The sequence below is a fragment of the Argiope bruennichi genome, chromosome 9 (genome assembly GCF_947563725.1).
Source record: "Argiope bruennichi chromosome 9, qqArgBrue1.1, whole genome shotgun sequence".
Classification (NCBI taxonomy): Eukaryota; Metazoa; Arthropoda; class Arachnida; order Araneae; family Araneidae; genus Argiope; species Argiope bruennichi.
In genome coordinates, this window is record NC_079159.1 from 41,337,509 (window position 1) to 41,362,468 (window position 24,960).

Consider the following 24,960-nt stretch of genomic DNA (forward strand, 5'->3'; position numbering starts at 1 on the left):
GTTTTTTTAAATTTGATATTCATTAAGAAACTGGTGAGCTTAGTGCATCGATTGTTACACTAAATTATTTGATTTATAAGTATTGAATTATTATATGCCGAAATACTAGAATCTAATTAAATACGAATTAAAGTTAAAAATTGATTTGAAAGTGAAAAATTGAAAGATTTTACCACGCATTGTTATATAACAACTATTCATAACAGAAATCTCCGTTATAAGTAGAATTTTATTTTTTTGTGATTGAATGATATTACAACTTCATCTAACTGGCTCTGAGATATTTAACACAAAGTTCGTTCATTTGGTATTACATCATGTTGAAATCCATCCATATATTCGAATAATGCATTAATATCAAGAAATATTGGTTTAATTAGTAATTTATTTTTTAATTTCATTTTTAACTATTGATAGAATATATATAACGAACTTAAAAGGTATCTCAAAAATTTATAGTCTGCTGTCCAACAAATCCGAAACTCGTCGTGGTAATGTTGCTATTCTAAAACCTCAAGAAACCTCACCTCCATTTCAAGAAGTAGAGGCGTCTATCCTTAATAGATTCCTTAACTGCCGGCCCCTCCACTTAGGGCAAAAAATTCCAAGGTCTACCGCGGCCAGAAGGATAATAAACAATTAGTAATCATCTGGCGACAGAGCCGGAAAATTCGTGAGTCTTGCACCCCCTTTAATGAAAGGTCCCAAAGTGGACGGTTTGCTCTTCGCTTCATGTGTTTAAGTGGACCCTTCGCAATTAGGGTAGACGCCTGATCAGAAGGAGTGCGTACCTGTTGGCACTTGCTTTGTGTGGGCTTTCGCACACACGTGCCGCCCGAGTAGGGGCAATTTGCTCATTTCCTGATCGTTTTTCTTTTCGGAAAAGTAAACAAAAGTGAATGAGTACTACATAATTTGGGACGAAACTCGTAAGTTGTGCGGTTATGTAGAAGGATCTACGTAAAGTAATGCTTTCTTTATGTGAAATCAGGAAGAGTTGAGTTCGATACTTTTTGTAGATAAAAGCTGTTAAGCGGTGATAGGGGAATCGAGAACTGCGCTTGTTTGCAAAATTTATTTTTGAAATGTAGTGCATTTTATAAAATTGAATTAGAAAAGTTAAAAATAATGTCGTGGTAAGTGTGCTGGAAGTCATTAACAAATGGCATGTGACTTATTACATGTGATAATTAAATTATTCATACGACATAATTTCCATCTATTTTTAGAAAATACTGCTGTCAGCGATCAAATTAATTAATAAGAAAACAGCAATAAATATCAATGAAATCCTTACTGTAAAAATCTTGATTAGTTATATCATTAAAGGAATTTTTAATAACTGTCTGATGTGATAAAAAGAAATTACTTAAATTTATGTTTCGTCTTCTGTAATAGTAGCTAAATAAAAAAAAAAATCCGGATTTGATTTAAAGTTCTTATCATAACATTATAGTTATAATAATTTAATATGCATAATATTTCATTGTTAAAGCGCTGTTATGCGATTTTACATTTACAACTCAGTTTACAGATAGAATTTTATAAATTACGAATTGTGGGCTGAGAAAATTTAAGTTCATTGCATTCGAAACCTTGACACCTGAAAAGATTATTTTTTATTTGGTCCAGGGGAAAAAAATACAAATAATATATAATTAATACCGCCTTAAGCAAGCATCTTAAATTAAATGCAAAGAAGAATCAAGCTACTTTAGGATCTACCGTGGCCGGATTTGTCACGCTGAAAACTAATAACCAGCCATAATGTTAAAAAAAATTCTATTTACATGTATTATAAGGATTAAAGAAGAGTCACCAAATTTATTCAACTGGAGTGTCTACTACTGTAACCGCGTGCATCATTAGTTACACTCCTGCTAACATGTTTAAAGTTTTTGACAAAAATAATGTATTTTTATGATTCTTTGTGACAAAAAAAATGTCATAAATTTATAGAATTTTCCCGCCGCAAGCCAAACGTGACTTATTTTGATTATTTCGGAATAATATACAGAAAAGAAACTCGTTCGTCTATAGAGTAAACACACAAATAGCTTCTTTAATTCCTTGATTTTGTTTTGTTTATATTGCTTTACGAAATAAAATCAACAGAAAGTAGGTAGTAAATGTTTAAAAATATTAACTCAAAATTTAAAAAAAAGAAAAGAAAATTGCAGTACAGAATTTTTCGCCTATTAAGCATTGATGGTAATCATAAAAGTTTTATTCATATTTAATTTCATCATGTCACAATTACTTAATAAATGTTTTATTTAAAAGCTTTATTGTAGAGTGTATTTGTTTTATTCTCTAGCTTACATTGGATGAAAACAATTCCTTTTGCATTAAAATTAAAATCTCAAATCCCGGGGACGTGATATATTTTTAAGCGGAAAATATGGAATTGAAAAACGAGGTATACTTGATTATTTTTTATACTAATTAGTATATTAAAGTGTGTTCTACAGAGACATAATTCAATTTTACAGACACTATTCAATAATGGGGAAAAGTGTGGAAACTATGAAAAAGTTTTGAAAAAGATTTCGGAAATCAATTTTATATCCAAATCAATAGTTCACCAAAACTTATATTGGGTTCTGATATCATAGAATTCTTTTATACCAATTTTTTTTTCTAAATTTGATTCAATATTAATTTCCTTCTATCAATTTTAATTTTATTTCTACATTTGTACCGCATTTTCTTTCCCACATTCTTGGGTCTTTTTTTTTTTTTTTTTAATAAAATAAAATAAGAAGTTGATTGTTTCAAACAGTGTTAGATTCAAAATAAGCAAATGTAAGAAAGTACTGCAATAACTGTTGAGAACGGGATCAACTTATTATGTTAAAAAAATAGTTGAGAAATTTAATCAATTTAATTATGAAAAATAGCGTTAAAGAAACACATATTTGCCCCATTATCAGAAAGTTTTAAATAAAAACTATGAATCGAATTAGGATATAATCCATTTTTTAGGAGGAAAAATATGAAATAAAGTAATGATATAATATAGAAGGCGAAAAAGTGTACTTAAAATGAAGGACTTTATTATTTATACTTGAAGATATTTTATTTAAATAAGCATTATCAAATAATAATGCCAATGTAAGCTTTCTTCAATTATGAAAACGTAACCGTGACTGCAGTGACAAGTCGCCATCGTTTTTCATTGATGGTCATACATAAAATTGTATTTATATTTTTCAGTCATCAGCCTATTAACATTAGAATAAGAATACAAACACTGAAAATCTATTCTAAACACACTAAATTACATTCCTACCAGTTAAACAAGAAAATGTATGTTGAGCATACAATCCAAAAAATAATACTTTGTTTTGCCCTGCAGTTAGATAAGCTTTAAGCAATTTACCTAATCGTACTGGAAATTGTTTTATTTTTATTAAAAAAACTGACTTAATGATGAGATTTATGTCTGTGCATCCCTATTATTGGCATAATGATTGCCCCCAGGTAATTCAATAAGCAAGAACAATTGGTTGTCATCAATGTAGGAAATAGAATGAATTACTTTGTTGGATTCCAATCACTCAATGACATTTTAAACAGACAAATAACACGCAAAACAAATTAATGAATAATATTGCTTGATCACAAAAACGTTCGTGACAACAGAAAATATCAGAGTCACCAGCTTCTGCAGAGCTTGAAACAAAAATTACACAAGTGACTAGCTCTTGTATAATATAAAAATAATGGATTTCTGTGTGAGTTTTTCTGGTGTGTAGATGTACTCGATAAACAATTTGCTGCTGATTCATATTCATTTAATATTAAAGAATCTGGAAATAACATGGGAATAATGAATAGATTTGATGGATGGTTCCATGAGTAATATGATATCTTATCTCTCGTATGCTAGAATAATTGTTTGTGTCCCAAAGCGGTGACTGAGAAAACGATTATTTGTAATGAGGTTTAAACTCTATTTACAAGAAAATTTTTTTAATTTTAATAATGTAGTTAGGGACACAGCAATTCATCTTACTACTATAATCTTTATCCAAACCCAAGCCAATTTTTATTTTAAAAAATTATTTGAAAAATAATCGATTCTTTTCCTAATTATATATAACTTTTATCAGAAACATTTTTAACTAAACGAAGAAACATTTTTGTGCAAATGTGAAATGGAATGGAAAGCGATAAAGTAACAATTAAACAGGTTTTGAAAGTTTGATATATTTATCTAATCATCAAGTTGTGACCAATGCAGCTTATGAGGGTTGTATTTTATTATCGAAATAAGCGTAAAATTAATGACAATCAAATTGTTTTGGGAGCTTCGCTTATTTTTCTAATAGACGACTTAAGTTTTATAAGAGTTTTTGTAAATTAAGTTTCAATATTTTATCTTATTTTATATTTTATTATCTAACAGTTTTGCATTTTAGTTCAAAAGAGATGGCACTTAATAATTAGAGTGTAATAATATAAAAATGAAATCATCAAATTTGTCACATTGAAGTTTAAAATGAAATTAACTGCAATGATTATGATTCATGTTGATGAGATGTTTTTGTTAATTGTATTACAAGCAAACTCTGTCGTACAATTGTTTTTTATAATATATAATAAGATCAATAAAAGTTCTTTACTTTACTTCATATTATTTATTTAAATTAATTTTTGCTGATGAATGCTAATAAAAAGTTGTTTTTTTTTAAACTATTCCTGCATATCCATTTATAAAATTTGCTTTTATAAAACACCAGAATAAAATTATAAATACTAGGTTGTGAATTCAAATGCACATAATGCTTACATCTAGTATTATAGAAAAAATAATGTTAAGAAGTATTTACTCTATTAATTGAAAAATAAACTTCTCATTTCAAACTTGCAAAAATTAATTTAATGATAGCACCAACTGATATTAACAATAAAATAATGATGAATAGTAATTAGTTTATAAGAGAGTACTATCAATTGAATATGAATATATTATTTGAATGCGAATATATTATATGAGTGCGAATTACATAATTTCTATCTAATTAAATGAAGCTATTTTATGAAATAACTACATATAAAAGAAAAAAATATGCAGTTCATTTTTGTAAATATTTAATATCCAGTTGCTTAAATAATCAATGCGGATTCTTTGTATAGTTTTATTTTCTTTGTATTCCAATACATAGAAAATATTCTTAACGCATTTCTAATGTGTAGACAAACGGAAATACGAAATAAGATATTACTATGCAGAATTGACGTTTATCAAATTTCTAAAGATAAAACAGCGATTCCTACATACGATAATATTCTTAACATCCACTTTCGAAATAGACTAGTTCTATCAAATTATCGTCATTTTAAGCATGTTCGCGTGTTCTTACATTCGTATTCGACAATACACCCCGCAGGCTAAGCGGCTGAAATCAAACCTACAATCAGCCGGCAATCTTTTCAAATAGTATGTTGTCAGTTTGTAGAAGAGTTTTAAAACTAGAGAAAGATTCTTTAGTGTATTAGAAAGAATAGGAAAGAAAATATTAGTTCTGTATAATTTTACTTTTCATCTGTCATATCTGAATTTTACAGCAAATATTTAATATGAGATTTCGGAACCTTAGTTGAACCTTTATAACTTTTGTTGCTCTAATAAAGCGCCCGTTTTAAGAAATGCTGTTTAGGTTTATATTTAAAATATCAGAAAGTAATTGCTGAAGATGAAAAATGATTGCTTTAACGGAATAGAAGAAATTTCTTATTTTTTGTTAAAGATCAACTTTTTAGAATTTTAAAATCATTTATATTTTTTAACGATTATTAGAACCACTTAAATATATTTTCTTTTAGTTAAATAAAAGCGATAAATTATACTTAAAAACTATTCATAATACATTTTTCTATTAAACGAGAACTTTAATAGATGATTTTGAGAACCGACCTCTAATAAAGTAGCAGAAATAATTTTACGTGCCTGCCCATAATTTTACATTTTTAGAGAAGTATATATAAATAATATATCTGGTTTTTGAATTTCAAATAGAATTTTGGTAGTTCACTTTAAACTCAGAATGAATCCAGCAATCGAAAACTTGCGCCAGAAACATGTAATTATATATTTTTTTTATGTTAAATTTAACTCCCATTTTTTGGAAATTTTGAAAATACTTTAAAAATATTTTTTATAAATAAGTATTGTTCATGCTATGAACAAATTTTAAATTCTTTAAAAGTTTCAAATATCAAATATATTCGTCATTAATTTCGAAACTGAAAAATTCAGTAAAAAAAATCTTAATTGTACTTAGTAGGCTGTTAAAGAAGAAGGAAAATAAAAGAAATAGAATTTTCTGTTTTAATTGGTTCGTTTTGTTTATTATAATTTGCTGTCAAATAAAGTTACTCTATGCAAATTTTGCTGTGATCATGATCAGCAAAAATGCATAAAAACTTTTATACTAGTATTTATTGGTATTATGTATTAATTCTTATTAGCAAAATAAAAATAATAAATTATTTCATTTTGAATGTATAGATCCCTACTTTTCTCATCAACCTTCTTTTTCGCATTTTGTTGAATATAGTATAAAAATGTATAGAGAAGGTAAAGAAAAAACAGGATCCGTTTCCTGTCAGGAAAGTAGTGCATAGAAGATATTGATACATAAAATAAAAGAAAGTAAAAATCAAATTCTTTTCGAAATTTTAAATTTACCGGCAGAGGAAGCGACAGTCGCTGGGCAAAGAAACTAGCCCGATTTTTATTCCTTTCTTATCGCACCTACAGAACAGAACTGTCTTATAAAATATTCCATTTCATGAAAAAAGAGGACAACTATTTTATAACCTTTAAATATGGAAAAGGTTGCTTCAATATCCTTTGCAAAACACATGATCCTTTCAAAGGGTGCTGCAAATTCTACCAAATCGAATTTATGCATGCGTTCTTGATGGGGTGTGGTCACAAATACAGAATACGATTTTGGTTAGGAATCAAGAAAAATGTATTCCGAACCCTACCCTGTAAATGTATATTCAAGCACAGGATTCCCTTCCTTTTTATGGGCGTTTTTTGAGTCTCCTGCTTGGATGAAAGCTTTTCTTTATTCATTTAAATAAGATGGCGGACCAAAACAGAGTCGCATCGGAGAGACTTCATGCATATTTCATGCAATTTAACTTTTCAAGAAAAATAAATGATTTTAAAAGGATGAGATTTATTATTATCTCTATTAATTATATCTGTCTCTATATATTCAAATAACAAAAAAAAAAAAGAAAATATCTTGTTCTTTTATCAGATTTAATGTAAAACTCCACATCTTTTGAAAGCTTCCATAATAACCACAAAAACCAATACTTTTAAAACTTGGGTTTTATTATTAAGTATTATGTAGATGTTATTTAGTTTAATCTGGTGTATTGTTATAAATTTATGGTCACAATTTTAAAGTTATTAATTAGCTTCTGAAATAAACAAACATATTTATAAATTTAAAAATGGGTAATATAGAATAACTTTGTGGTATAATATGTAATAGTATAGAGTAATTAAAAATGCGTTGAAAATTTCTTTCATTCTTTTAATTTCAGGCTTAAATAACAAATTCTATGTTGTTTCCGTTTTCATTGCTGTAATACGCCAATATAACGATCAGATTTAGGGCTATTTTACAAACACCTGATGAATTTCGCGAATCTTTGGTATTTACGGTAATCGATTTCTGATGCATTAAAATTTTAGTAAAAAAGAAAGAAAGAAAATCTCTCGGAATAATTTGATTAACTGAGCGTAGAATTTGCAATAATTTATTCAGAATTTATTTATCCTAAAACTTTTCCTCATTCTGAATTATACTATTTTACTCTTCGACTTACAACCTCAGCATTATTTTTCAAAAAAATTAATAAAACAGGGAATTCCTTTTAAGATATTAAGTAATATATATATGCATTGAAAAGTTAAAACAAAAACAATAATATATTCATTCGCAAGACAACACTTTTTTTACACGTTTTGAACATTTTGCATTTTGAAATAAAATTTAATTCGATAATCAGATTTAACATAGCTTTTCAAAATTAAATGATAACAACAAGAAATACCTTTCTGAGATATTAAACAACTTGTTTACTTAGTAAAAAATAAACAAGCACTAAAATAATATTGAAGTCTGTTTTTAATAAAATATACTAAAATAAAATGCACTACTGCTAATGCCAGCGATCATTATTTGTCAATGGAAAGAACAAATAAAGAGACTCTAAGTGTTTGCATTAAGTCTTGATTGTCCCAAAGCACGTTACTTTGATCCATGCTCAGAGCGCGGAGAAAAGCGAGAAAATGAGAATTTAAAGCCGCAGCATATTGTTTGGGAAGCGGCTTCATGTGCCCCAAATAGGACCATTTGGAACTTCTCCCCATCCCCCCATCAACGAAAACTCCATTCTTCCACCTTTTCCCTTAAGTTACGCAACATCCCTCAATCCCTGCCTCCTCTTTCGGAACCACCCCACAATACATAAAATAAATAAACAAGAAATAAATGTATATTTACCGAGAACATATTCACAAACAATTCATCCCGTTTTGAATAATTCATAAACCTGATAACAAAATCGCTGACAAAAAGCTTTTTTTTTATTTAAACAAAAAGAAAAATGTATGGAAAATGCATACTTTTAGTCGGAAAAGAGGATAGGGATTTAGGGAATGAAATAAATAAAATAAATAAAAGTAAAGGCGGCTCGTGCGTACAGCAGAATGATGCTGTGCAGCAGTATCTCGGACGGACTTTTCCCAACCCTGATTGGCCAACGACGAATTTCTAAATCTCATCTTTCCAACCAATCGATTGGAAGGCTTTTATGTTCCGTCTTTTCCCTGTCATTTATTTATTCAAATCATGACAGGGATGGTTTCTGGCGGGTCGAGCACATTCGCATAACGTAATGCAAAAGGAAAACGTTTATAGCTTCTATGGCGGGGGCCATTACGGCCCCGGAAATATATTCTTCGACAAATCACCACCAGGAAACGAATTACATTGGCATGCCAAATGAATTAGAAGGACGAGGGAAATGAAATACATTACGCTATTCAATGATTCTAAATCGAATTTGCTTCTTCCGACCGTTTTCTTTTCCGAATCATCCCCCCTTCCCCACCTCCTCGTTCAATCATAGAATCGTTAGAGTGTCAGGAGACAATCCTCAGTGTTGAGTTAAATTAAGATAGAACAACCATTTCTGGGTAGTTATGTTTCTCCAGGAAATCATACATTATTGTTTAAATGGAAAAGGATGTGTATTAAAGTAAATGCAGTACTTATGATAACGTATAAAGATTGTAGACTGTAGAAGCATACACAATTATTTTGTCTTTATTTATCAAATCTTTTACAGCTTATTGGTTTCATTTATATGACTGAAAAGAAGTCCGTAGGGGAAGGTATTTAGCATATAAATTATTAATATTTTTTTTATAAAAGTAAATAAGCAAATTTTTTTAATGAAATTTTTAGAAAGCAAGACTTATTTTGAACTTGAAAACTTTTATATTGCTTATTGAACGGGAGACAAATAATAACAAATTTATCTATTTGAATTTATTTATATTTAATATACTACCATGGATTTACTGCAAATAAGAAAATACATAAATAGCTGAGCAAATTTACAATAGCTGAACTATTTCAATTTTTCATCAATTTTTTTCGGAATGATGGGCGCACTTTGTAATGAGCGCTAATGGAAAACTAAACAGGTTTATTGAAACTGAAATATAAATATGTTTTCATCTATAAACTTATAACAACCTATATAGATTTAATATAGACTTATAAAAACAGTATAAATTGATTAGTGATATTAAAACTTCCAATTAACCAACCAAATTATCTTTTAGATGTTTAGAAAAAATTTATTTCTTCTAAACATCAAAATTTCCTAAATTTTAAAAATAAATAAATAAATCGCGCGGTAAAAGATAATTAATGCTCACTGTATAACAAAGCACATATGGCATAATTTTCTAAAAGAGTGAAAATTCAATACAAGAGCAATCCCTAAAACAATCTTTGTTCTATTCAGCGATAATGTAAACAATTTTAGAAATAACTTTTCATCTCAATTTAACTTTTCAATGTATCATCTGCAAGGAACTACATTTATTAAAATGATACTAATAAAGAAAAAGTAACGCTCCTCCGAGCAAATTTAAAAAATAAAAAAAATGATTCATCATTTTATATGTGTTATAAACCAAAGTATGTGCTAATTTCTACACAACTTTTTTTTTCTTTCGCTTAATATATTTTTATTAAAATAAGATATTAATAATATATAAAAAAAACTATATGTCATAATATCAAACGCAATTAAGCATACAATACACATGGACATAAGCAATATACTCCATTATAATCACACAACTAACATCATAAAATATATAATAAATAATCATCATCAGCATATTATAATTTTCTGGTTCACGATTTCGTGATGAATAGTGTTAATCATTTCGAATAATATAACATGCCTTATATCATATTAGAGCAAACTATTATCCTACACTTTTAACAGATTCATTAAGGCCTCACCTATTTTTTGAGACCTGATAGATTTGATGACCCAAAACAACTGCATCACTTTGACCGCCAGACATCTGCATATTTCTGATGAGTCACTGACTTAAAACATTTATTCCTATTATATTTCTATTCTGATAAAGATCTTTTTTTTCCTACATTGATTATTTACAGCTTTCCTAATGGAATATTTCAATTCATTATTGTATGAAAATTTAGCTTGTCATCTTAAATAATGATTATGACCTATAATTTGTATTACTTTAAATTAAAATTAGCAAACTCGCAACTTCGAACAAGAAAATCAGAATGATGAAGAAATAATAAAATAATAACAAAGATATTATTTTTGTAAGTCAAAGCTCATTCCCTTCCAAAAAGTTAAAGTTGTGAATTATTTCCTATCTACCGACGAAATTTAAAAAGAAATTTTTGTTTTCAGATATGAAATACTCTTCACTTTACAGAAAACAACATTATTTAAAATTAAATTTTCATTAAATAATGCGTTATTTAAGTAACCTAAAGTAATCATCAACACTTTTGACTTTTGTGACAGCGAGACTTTTTACCCAATTTTGTTATAAAACACAGGAGACACCTCAAAAGACATGCAGGTGCAAATTTTATTCCACTTTTGTTGTATTTATTAATTTTTTATATAATTGTAATAAAATAAGCTACATAGATATGACTGAAATTTCCTTTATGAAAATGATAGCAACTTTTCAATTAGTACTAAGGATACATAAATAATTTGTTGATTCCTGGGTTTCTTTCCTTAGCATTGCATTTTGAAATCACACAAGAACTAAATTGAAAAGAGCCTCGCAATTGTGCTCAAATTACATTGAGATGACATCTTCTGTTTAAATCTAGTTACCTACAAGTGTTTGACCAGTGATCGATTTAATATGCGTCAGATCGAATTTCTATCACAAAGTTGTAGCATTGCTTTTAATTCCTGAAGAACAAGGAACAATAATGCAATAGTTCTATATTTCTTTGTACATTTCTTACTATTATCACTGGACTGTTTGAAACACTCAAATCATGTATTCCTACTACAATCATTAATTCCGTAAAATACTTTACTTTTGACACTTTCTCGCGTGCTATATTGCAGAATCTGTGAAATGTAATTCTTTTAAGATCTTTTTAAACTAATGATGATTGAAGGCTTGTAATATAAATTTTAGAACTGAAGGATTTATTTAATTATTATTTTTTGAAGTTATGTATCATGTACTTAATAGGCATTCTAAATAAAGAAAAGTATATAGCAATTTTAAATGATACCAACAAAGTTTTTTTTAAATCTTGTTTCGAGAGACCGTGGGTGATATATTTTAGAGAGCTTTTCGTCGGGATTGTATGATCTGTTGAAGTGAAGATGCTATTGTTGAAGTATTATATATATATTTCATACATTTTAAAAAGTAAAATGGCAAAACTTATGAACAGCATTATTGCGGTTGGTAAATATTTATTATATATACTTTACATGTAAATAAGTCTGAAATCTTCATGCTTCAAATACAATATGCTGATAATACCTTTGTTTTATAGCTAAACTTACATAATAGTTGTTAAAGAATGAAAAACAGTTCCCAATTGATTTTTATTTAGTGTTTTCTCTTAATGGAAGAATTATGCTGACTATGAATACTCTTGTAAATCCTCTGTTTTGTCAAAATCTAAATATGGTGAGCACAGCTGTTTTCAAAAAGGCAAATTTGCAATTCTATTCTGCTAGAGAAAATAATGAAAAAAATTAAGTTGTCTTTATAATCCATTTGCCATATCTACATTGAAAAGCATTTATTGTCGAGGTAATTTTTATATAATGTTTTATCGATAAAAAACATGCATGTCCCAAAACTGTCATTTGCTTCTAAACCACCAAATGATAAATGGACAACAACTTGAAACCTCTCAATAGACCCATTCCTAAAAGTCCACCCCTTTAGACGATTATCCAAAATGGATAATCGTGTAATTCTAAACACCTGTATTTTAAGTTTCCATCGAAAGAAAACTCATCGCTCAGAGAAAAATTGATAGATTTGGCTATCACTCATCGAAACTGTCATGTTTCCTTCAATGACTTTTGATCAACATTTTCAACCTTATTATTGTAGTTTATTGAATGAATTAGGTCTTCAATGTCGTGTATTTCTTATTAGTTTATCGTCTTCAATAAAGCAAGAAAACAAATAAATATAGAGTAGCCTTATGTCATTTTGTTAAATTGTGAAAGATCTACAGCTTCTTTTAAGACAGCTTACTAATAAGATATCGATTTTTTTCAGTGCTTTAAATATTATTTTGAAAGTATGACAATAATACTTTGGAATTTTCTATCTATAAAGTTTTCTTATAAAAACGGGGAAACAGGTTTCATAGTTTTTATACACATCGTCTTAATATGAATTTACTAATACAAAATATTATTATTAATACAGAAAAACAATTTTATGAAAATTTTATTAAAAAGAAGAAAGCTAATTGTTATAGCTTAAACCTAAACTGCGTGTGTTCTTTTTATAAATCCGCGGATTTGGTACAATGAGAGAAATATCACTGTCATTTTTTTCAAATAACAGAAGATAATTAAAATTTCTCTAAGCCAGGCTTTGAAAAAGATTTTCACATTAATTTTTATTTCATAGCATGCGCAATTTTAATGTGTAAACGCAATGTTTTGTTTTAAATACTTTAAGAAAAACAAAAAATTGTTTTTTGAACTTTATTTGCTATATTATATTTTAGCTATATCAAAGCCTCATATGATTGCTTAGAGTTTTTCCTAAACTTGATCGAATAACGTATGACTTTACATGCTTTATTTTTTGTTTTTATTTATTTATTTTTACAATATTATGTTATATGTTCTCACACCGGCTTTAAAGTCATACATTCTACTGCTGAAATTTCTTTTTAGATTTGTCTTCTAACTAAAAATTTTCGAATTCATTAAATTACATTTTTCTGCGATTTTTAATTACTATTGTATTAAAATTTTGCTGATTTTTAATTTTGAAGTAATTACCATTATAATTTAACTCCAACTTAACTTATGATGAGATCAAATTATATATTTTGCATATTTTTATAAGTTAGTATTCATTATTATTATTATATAATTTTGTAAATATCAATTTTTAATTGCTTTACTCTATATACATTTGCTCTGTACATTTATCTATATAGTTTTAATCTCCAATTGTTGTTGACTGACTTTTTTTGTTTCCATAAACATAATTTTTAATAAATAAATTATGAAGCAATATCAACAAGTCTCGCCTCAACGAACATGCAGTTTAATTTTTTCCAGCTTTTTTATTGGTATTAAAAGTTTTGGTGCAATGGATTCTTATATTTGAATAAACTGGCATCTCTTGATTCCGAACAACTTAAGAATATATTTTAGCATTTGCTCAAAAATCATTCTACCATCATAGCATTCATGATCGACTTGTCGTGGATTAGCATTGATTTTATCTATTGCAAAGAATATTTAACATTCTCATTATTATTTTTTAAAGTATTAATAACATATTTTGAAATATTATTATCCTATACAAACTGATAGCTAATTTAAATGAAAAGTATTTCTTGGTTTACATTTTCAAAGAGGACTGCAATGGTTTGGAGGTATGATTTAGTGGTTTAAAACCGGATTCTACTAGAGTTTTCTTGCTTATTTGGAATTCTTATGTGATTAATCTGCCGTCAATAATCAATATTTCGGCATTAGTGTAACGTGGAAGTTTGAAGTGTCTAAAGTATTGCTTCCGCCATTTTTCATGTCTCATAATTGAGAGGCGAATATAAGAATAGCCATCTTGTAGCTTCTGAATGAGACTTCAATTAAACTAATTTAATCAAATTAAAATCGAGTGAAAGATTTAAACATCTCCATTCCATTGAATTCTAAAAATGTGTATGGAACATGATACAAAAGCTAAAAGGCGAATCATTTTATAATAAAATTTAAGAATTTTTAGAACATAACTATTTTTTTAAATATAACATTTGAAATATAATACGTATTTGTGATTCTTTGTTTCATAAGTTACTGAAATCAATGGAACAAAATATTTCAAAAAAAGTAATATCATCCGCTTTGTATTCCTTGAAATTATTACCAGGCCTTGAACATTAAATAAATTTATTTCAAAACTAGTTTGTTTGATTGTTTATCAAATATTTTCCTTCTGCTATTCACAAAGCAGGGAAATTTCCAAAATAGCCTTATGTGACAACTTCATCCGGCAGTACCAACATTAAATACAACCTCTGTACATGGTTGTTAAGTCCATAATCTATCTTTTAATGATAGTTCAACGGTGATATAATTTTAGCAATGCCGGCAGTCGGGCATTACTGATGATTTTTCTGTCAAAAGCCATTTCCATGATTGAAATTTAAAATCACGAAGGTAACAGAAAACGTAGGACCCTAGGACAACAGGAAAGTCTAATGATCATAGGCACGCTAGAAAACATGAAAAGAAAAATACAGCAACACGAAATTCCACACCTAAGACTTTGAAAAATACAGCTACAACTGTATATTACAGCATCATTAGGCCGAACTCGATTGTGAAGGGAAATTGCATTTAATACTGAATCGAGGGAAAAGTTGCACATGACAATCGTAATTTTATTTGTATAGTCAAGTAAAGATGACAGTTTTCTTATTGAACCAACTAATAAAATGGAATGTTTTTATTGGGTAGAAAAACGCACGAGCAAATACTCATATTTTAGGGCGGTATGCTATTGGATTTCCGCTGACAGCCTGCTCAAAAGTCATGACTGAACGTTAAAAAGTGCATCGAGCATGACTTAGTTTTAAATCAATCCCTTTATTCAACATTCATAAGTGATTTCTCTCTCTCTCTCTCTCTCTTTTGTATTCATAAATGCTTCAAAGCTACTTCATCCGGGATGACTTTTAAAATTAACCAATTGATTTTCTGTGGGCTCTAATTGCAAATAATGTAATTAAATATTAAATAAAAAAACGCATATGAAGTCTTTTCAATCATTTTAGGTATTAAAAAGAGACCATATAAACAAACTTTTCTTCGAAAAGTTCCATATTTATGTTAGCATAAAAAAGTAATCGATTATAAAAGAAACATATTCAATAGGTAATCTATAATTTAGTGTGCGATTCTTATACTTAGTTAGTATTTACAGATAAGCAACCCAAAAATTTAATTGTTTCGGAGTAAAATTACAGAATGCATTCGAATATGGAGATGAAATATGTAGGCTCCTCTCAAATGTCGTAGAATAGTAAATATTATCTCAAACTGTCTTATAACTATAGTATTAATAATATTTAGCACAATTATTTTTTTGGGGTTTAAATACCATGTGATTACTGTCCACAAAGTCTTACATAGGGGAAAAATTAGTTTTTAAATAATATATATTCAAAACTGCACAAAAAAATCCATTGTTTAAATCAAAATACAGGTTTAATAAGAATTACGAGCTTTTATTGAAAATCTGAATTTTTTTTTTAAAGCTTACTTGTTTTGTACATGAAGTTGATAGTAAAGAAATGATAAAATACTTTGCTTTTTAAATTTCAGTTTGTGTATGCAGAATCAAATTCCAAACTTCCGATTTAAATAATTTTTTGTAAAGACTTTCAAAATATATTTTATAATTAAATATTTGCAATTTTATTATGCAGATGGTTATACACTAACATTCCAACTCCTTCTCTTTTTCTCCTCATTCAAACCAAATAAATTTTCGTCCTGTTTGTATCATATAAAATCTAAAGAATACTGATGCATGGCTAAATATTTGCTGCACCAATAAAGTCAAAGTGTATTGATTCACTAATTCTGTCTTTAAGACCAGAAATTTAAGTTTAGATCAGTGAATCTATTTCATTTAAAAAGCCAGCTCATAAACCGTTTTTGATTTTGTCAACTACCTTACTGTTCTGTTGAGTCTGTTTGTGTTAATTTTAAATAGTGGGTGAGTTCGACGTTAGTAGAATATATTCTAATGCAAAATAAAGTTTAATTACTGGTTCGTTATCAAATAGAATATTTTCATATATACAAAGACATTCGAAATAATAAAGAAGAATTTAAAAAAAACCTTATGAATTCAAGAAAGGTCAATTTAAGCATTTAAACTTGATTAAAATTGCCCCATCTTCAAGGTGTATTAAATAAAAATGAATTAGCTACCTCATCTGCTGTTTCGTTAATCAATACATCCCATAATCCATATTAAACAATAAGCAAATTTTAAATATGCCATTCCAATATCAAGTAGATAAAATAATGTCATGCCACTGATTTTTAAGTACTTTTATGGAAGAAGTTGAAGGCTATTTGTCTGTCTTCAAAATCATTCAAAAAATAATAAATTAAAATGTAAAAAAAGAAGCAAAAGCTCAAAGCGTCGCAAAAGAAATAATTACGAAAATGACTGCAACTGGGGATTTTGCACTTTGTTTCGCTTTTTTTCCCCTCTCTTAATTTTATTTATGAGGTTTTAGAAAAATCGTTTACGTATTTATACGGATCCCTCACCTCATTTTGTATTCAAATATTATACACCGCATTATTTGCATTTAACGTTTTTTTTTCTTTCAAATATTCAACCTAAACAGTAGAAAGCAGGATGGATAAATATTTCCTCTCTACCGATTTTTTTTCGTCTGCTTTTTTTATTTCACGCGTCTTCAGCTCTTTTTTCTTTTTCACAATTTTATCGCTTTTCGAACAAGGCATTATAAACGCTTTCGAATCGGTGCGACGTAACGAGTGCAAAAATAAAATCACGCAAAAACCGTCAATGAAGAAACTGTCTCCCACATATCCGGTGATTTGAGTTTATAGCCCATTTCACGCATTTTAAGTACTGTCTCTTAGTTGAGAAAATAACCATTACCTTTCTCCACCCATCAATCGAATATTGGAACATTACATGAGAATTGATTTCATAAACTTTTCTGAAATCATTTTTGTACAGTTCGGTACGGTACTGACACGAATGTAGTAAAATTTTAGTTTGTTTTTTATTCTCGCCAAAATTTATGTTAGAAGTTTTCATTATTATTGCATATGCAAAGCATATAAAAGTTCTCTGTGCGGCATAGAATATTGGATGTGAAAATAAGCCGCGTTAAGCAAGATTATAAAAATGGAGGTTTCATGCTTCTGAATCTTTTCTGCTTAACAATTTTCTCGCTTTCCTTTGATTTTGATCATTCACTATACCGTTTTTTACTAAAATGTTATTCCAAGAAAATACGGTGCTTGTTTATTTTTCTGATTATATTTATATAGAAACTAATAAAGATTGCAAAACACTTTAAAGCAACTAAATCCAATTTCGCTTAATTTCCTAAAATAAGAAATATAACTATTATAGCGTTCGAATGGAGAGCATAGAATCTATCTAAACAGAACTCTAATAGCACGAATCGTACTCTAGAAAAACGCAACTGATTATTTCAAATCAAGAAAACTCTCGATTAATCGCTTTTAAATTACCCAGATCGTTAATTTCAAAATGTTATTAAAAAATGTTTATCATAAATAAAAAAGAGGTGCTATAATATCTAAAATGATAAAAATATAACCGAATTAAGAACTTATAAATATTGGAAAGATCTATTCATTAATTAATGATTTTTAGAGTAGACCATTACAGTAAATTTAAAAAAAAAACATTTCAAAAGCCTTCTTGTGTTTATTTGTACTTTTTTCGATAATTCTGCGGAATTCTTTGCCAGTTAATCACGAGTTTACTATATATTTATTCACCTTTTAGCACTTAATATCATATTAATACTTGACATACCAGTTTACTAAATATCTAAGTGATATTTTCTGTGGATATCCAATTTTTATATTTTGAAATCACATATTTACTGTTTAAGCAACTGGCTATTTGTTTAAGATTTTAAAGTATTACTAATTTTGTACTCTCAATTATATTACTAATTTCTGCTGATAGTAATTTTTATCAAGACAAAATATTATTGCGGAAACTTGCCAACTTAATATGTAAAGAGTCATTTCAAACCATTTCAAATCTAAGATGTCTTGATTTTTAACTATTACCCTTCACTTCTCTGTTTAACATAGTGCAATGACACAAACAAAGCAAATTACTTAATTATATAAAATTATTTCAAAAATCCACTGGGAAGAAGATTTTTGGAAATGAAAATATTTCTCTTTAGCATATGCACGCGACCCACTATTTTGCGACAATCCCTTCCAGCCTCCCCAGGCTATGTAAAATACACCCACTATCAGTTGAGTGGCATTATTTATATGAAATGGGCCCCTGCTCGCGGCAGTCGGAAAGGGGCTGTTACCCCTAATTGAAGCGTACGGGGGTGGTCAGACGAACAAACGTGTAAGTACGGAATAAGTCTCCCTTTGGGAGGCATTCACTCCAAATGAGCAGCCGTCTGCAGATCTCTTTTATCGATGGTATTTCCGAGCCTCTCTTTACACGGGGGTTTCATATCATTTGACAAGGGTTTATGGTTGCCAGATACTCCTGCTTATCGCAAGGAATGGCTTCTTTAAAGCTGAAATTATTTATTTTTTCCCTTGAATTAGATAAATAATTTGAATTAATTGAATAAATAATTTGAATTAATAATTTTAAAAAATTTAATTCAAAGAGCTGTACACTCTCCGAATAAATTAAACGAATTAAATGCTTGCTAAAAAATATGTCTCAGAAACTACTATTTTTATTCATTTGTTTATCTTCATTTATTCATTTATAGATTTTATTCTTTATTTATTTAGAGAGTCATTTGTTCAGTTATTTATTTATTCAACTTTCGTCGGTTCCACAATCAAAAGGGAAATGAGCATATAAACTAATGGGGAAGATTCATGAATATATATATATATATATATATATATATATATATATATATATATATATATATATATATATATATATATATATATATATATATATATATATATATATATATATATATATATATATATATATATATATATATAGCATGATACATATCAGTCTTAAATTGCGGTACTAAAATTTCGCTATTTTAATTCCTCTTTCCATTAAATACACATATAATATTTTTTTAATTATTAATATTCCTTACCAAAGTTCGCATAATCCACTGTCCTATGAATGATAATGGATATTCACATATTTTTCTTTTTAAAAATTTTGTATTACAAATTAAGCTATTCACTAATTAGTTTAAAAATAAATATCTGTTTGTGATCAACTCCACAGCAGCATTGTTTACTGTCTACGTTACTCTTAAATGAGCAGCCAAAGGCAGTTGAACAGCCATAGAAATCAGTCGCAGATAAGAATCTTTTGTTGGACTAATATAATTCGGCAGATTTATTTATATTTAGAACATAGCACAAATACAAATCAAGATTTTCATTCAAAATGCATGCTTAATTGACATTTTAACTAACTCTCAATAAATGCATTATAAACGGATACTTCATGAAAATATTACAAAGTTGAAATCTTGAGAAGTAAATTGTTTACATAAAGTAAATTGAAGTTAAATATTATAAATAATTGCTTATAGAACACTGCTGCATCTTGAGTTATCATAAGTGAAAATGGCAAAGCAAGTTCGTAAACAAATGAAAAAAAAATACTTTTGAGAAACGGAAAAGTTTTATAATTCCCATCCACGTTTCCTTTATTTTCATTATTTTATGATGATTTCTTATATTATGCAACTTATTTTTCAATAAATAAGTCAACTTTTTTTTCGTAAAAAGGTATACTAATTAATGTAACAAAAAGCATTAAGTTTCTGGTTTTCATAATCAAAAAATAAAGCAAAATAGGAATTTTCAAAAATAATTTTTAAGAATTGCTAGTAAAAAGTTTCATTTTTATACTGTCACAATCTGATGATTATTTTTATGAATAATTGTTTTTTAATTAATATATATAAGTATTTTTGTTTGTTTTCCGTATCTAGTAAAGAAATACGTTAAACTAGTTTTATTTAAGAATACTCTGCATCGACTTCTAAAGAATAAACGTTTCTTAAGGAGAGAAAAAAATTAAATTAAATAAATAGTAAAGCATTAGACTTTTTTAATTTAAAACCACCAAAATATTAGTATTAAAAAAATCCCAAAGAAATGCCATTAATGCACACCAAATATAATCCCGAATCTCTTTCTAGCTTAAGAATATCTTAATGAAATCATAATAAGATCATTTTTGAAAAGCATTCTACTTTTGTTCATTAAATGTGGTTAATTAACACTAGTTAAATTAATTGCCAAAACTCTAAATTAGAAATCTCTAAAATGCAGTTCTTAAGCCTACATAGTAAGTGCAATCAACGTTGCCCATTACTCAAAGCGCAAAAAAAATCAGGAACAACGTTTAATTTTCTGTGCTCCTCATGAACTATTTTCCAGTAACTGCACAGAAAACAATTCATCAAATACTCAATAGCTGCATTTTAGGGATCAACGCATCACCTTAATATGAATTACCGCTTTTAATTTGACGTGATTCCGGAGCGAAGGAAAATTTTCTGCTGCTTAAAAAGATACCAGCTAATTGGCGCTAAAGCTCTAGTGGAATCGCGTACACTAATTTGCATTTATGAATAAAAGTCCGCCAAACAAGTGGGGTTACCACAATGCGGCTAACCTCGCACAGTTTCCTAGTAATTGACTTCATTAGCATAATTAATTGAGAGTAATTAACGGGCATATTTATCTCCGATTTGTTTGCGCATAAGAGAGATTATTTTTTGATCGCTCTTTTAGGTAGAGAGATTTTTTTTTCCCTGTTCTCTGCTTCTTCGAAAAAGTGGAATGCATTTTTTTCCCCTTTACTCTTCGCTCTACAACACCATTTTTTTATGAATTTATTTTTATGTAATGGTGATCAAGGGGACTTTTTTATATTCCTTTTTTTGCAAGTTTTCGCCCTATCTTCCTATTTAATCTATTTTTTTTTTTATTTTAAGTGCGAATTAATCAGCTAAAATAAATGCATTGCGGTCGTGTGTTTACAAGATAGGGGGATCGAAAAATAGTAAGGCTTTATTTTTTTTCACTCGTTTTACTTTCTTTATCTCACCTTAAAAAGTTTTTAGTATAATTGCTATAGAAAAAAAATATTTTTTTATTGCAGTAACGCCTTTTTAATTCTCAATGGGAGCGTTAAAATATATTTTTTTATAATATCATGTTTTCCAGATTTGAGCAGAGAATCGTTCTTTGTTATAAATTTTTAAAAGCTCTGAAACAATTTCGGTCATAAAAAGCATTTATAATTACATATTTGATAAAGTACTTTTTAAAATTAGAAATATTTTGAATTTAATATATGTGTTACTTGTATGCATTTAAAGTCCCTACGAAAAGAATCTCTATATATAAGCTCCAAAAAATTAAGAGGCATAGATATTAGCATGCAAAATACACACGAGAAGTCGAAATGTAAAAATGTTCTCGGTGAATAATATTCTGCTTGGAAAAATAAACTAAAAGCATTAATAATTTTAATTCCTTTTTGAGATTTAAGGATTTGAGATTCTGCTTAAGGTTTTCTGAGATTAATGCTTTTTGCAATTCCATTTTTAAATATTTATTTTATATTTCAATCGTCGCATTTAAAATAAATGAATATTTTTAAGTACAATGCTGTTGGAAGAGAAGAAAAAAAACTGAAAGATTTTATTATTTAACCGTTCTGCTTTATAATATACACAGAAAGTCATATATATATTATGATATTTAACTGTTCTATATTCATTATTGAATGGAAAACATTTTTAATTTGATATCAAAATACGTCGGTTATTCAATAGAGTATAATGATTTGAAATTCCTATTTTGCTTTATAGTAAAACTTTGTTGTACTTAAATCCTTTTCGAAAAAAATTGTCACCGAATTTATTGTATTATTATTTTGTTAGAACCGAAATGGTTTCTAAAACAAAGTGAATGGTTTGTAGCAGTTTATTAACGTGACTGTATTTACAATGTATGATAACAAATATTCTTATATTACACAGTTTTCAATTAACAATAACATTTATTATCCGATGGAAGGGTATTATTTTGTAGTAATCATTTCATTCAATTAATTTTCATTCAAATCATTTGAAGTAATGCCTTAAGAAAAAAGACGATGAATAAAAAGCTCTTAATCTTTTGACAAAATTATTTAATGCGATTGTATTTACTGGTATTAATTGCAAATGTTTAATATGTAATATGAATTCAGGATTCATTTTGATTTGAATTTGCAAATGATGAAAGTCATATCTGATACAATGAAAATTGGGAGAACAAATAACACCATAAATGTTAAATGCATTCAAAACAGTAAGGAAAGGAAGAATTTGCACTTTCCAGACTTTTATGAAAAAAGAATACATTTATGCTTTCGTGACAAAGCGAAACTGTAGAGAAGTGTTCAAATTATATTAAATCATCTTAACAATTTGAAAACCACAAAACCTTCAAAAACATGACACTCAGTTTCAAACTACAAGAACAAAGCATTGTAATAAGTTTGCAGAACTTCATTCAACTTAGTCTGCTAACTTGTCAAGAAAAGTGAAGAGCGTCTGACAAAGAAGAATGTCTTGAAACTGTGTATTTGAGCAGAAATCCGTTAACATCCTGACGAGAACAATTATCCTAATAGATAGGCGCTCATTTTCTTCAGTTTAAACCTGTTCTGGAGTGTAAAAGAAAGGCTATTTTACACACAGCCGAAAAATGGCTCGAGCTGACGCAGCCGTTAAGTGTTTGCAAATTGGTCGGCAATTATTACTTTGTCTATTGCAATTTTTGAGTAGAGCGTCATTTCAGGAAGACCACACACGAAGTTGGCAAGGACTGAACAAAGGTGAAAAGAGAGTAATAAAGGAATAGAATCAATTTATAAGGCATTAATTATTTAAGAAAATTTGGCAAGATTTTATTTGTTTTCATTTGACAATCTGATGAGTGTTTCCATACTTAAAGAATGGATTGAACTAAAAAAAAAAATTAAGAAAAATCCATGCTTTACAATTTATCAATTACTCATCACTGTTTTTAAAAAATCTAATATTGTTTTTCAAGCTTTACTAAAAAAAAACCTTTACAGCTTCTAAAATTCTAGTAGTAGCTAAGATGTTTTCTATATCATTTTGATATGATAACGATATTATAATTCTTTGGATTAGTTCGCATTAATTAAGCTATTAATTTCATCACATATGAAAACAGTTTTTAAAAAAACGTACTAGAAGGAAGTAATTCTGTTTGAGATACGGAGTTGAATGTCATAAATACTGATATAAGATATATTAAAAAAAGAAAAAATGCATTGTGACTTAATACTTTGAATTATAGCAACGGTATAATTCAGGGAATTCATTAGTCTACTTTACTTTTCAGAAATTTTAAAATTTCATCAAATGCAAATTTTTGATCTATAAACAATTTATATAATAAAATGGTGTAATTAATATATTTATTCAGAAATGTATAATTTTCTTTTACTATTATAAAGTATTTAGTTAAACATATTGTAGTATTAAAAAATTGTAGAAGATTCGAACCTCTAGTTAGAAACATCAAAGATAATAAAGTTACTCTATCTTTCATTTGATCAATTTTATTTTATATTTAAAATTTGTCCTCAATAATATATCAACGGTAACGGATGGTAGCAAAAATTTAGCAACTACACAATGAAAACTTGAATAAAAATTATAATATTTTTTTTAATGTGCGAGAATTTTTGAAGATATTTTTTAAACGTTGGAAGAACAGTTTCTGTGTATTGATAATTAATAAAGTTATTAAGTAAAAAATTAGTTGTAATAATTTTAAAATCTAATTAAAGGGTTGAAAAACTCTTTCTTAATGATTACCAACTACCTAAAAAGTAACAACGGGCCAAATATGTAACTCTCGGTCCAAAAATTTGCCCTATGAATCGCTTTGAACATTTTTTTTTCATTATATATCTTACAAAACATAAATAGAGTTCCTGCAATAATTATTATCTTGTTAAAAAGGTAAATATGAAATAGTAAGAATACAGCTATCAGTAAAATGCGAACTATCACATCTCCAAAATGATTAATCGATTTACATGCATCTTTATTACGTGCATTATTCCATCAATTTTAGTTAATTTTTAATGTGATTGAATCGAATGTTCATCATTTGCCCTAAAATGTAGTTTAATTACCCAATCCTAAGTGCGATCACTTATATAATAATCATTCCAGTAAACTTTTAATCACTTTGATCGTTCCTCTATGCACTAACAATGCAATAAGCAATGTCTTACATCATCTGACCATATCTGAATGTTAAGCGCATTTGTAG

General features: G+C 27.9%; 1 protein-coding gene across 2 annotated transcripts in view; it reads right to left on the bottom strand.

Moving 5' to 3' along the window:
• Window positions 1-24,960, bottom strand: part of LOC129985294 (homeobox protein unc-4 homolog) — a 168,987-nt gene that overhangs the window by 80,808 nt on the left and 63,219 nt on the right. The gene's annotated exons all lie outside the window — the stretch shown is intronic.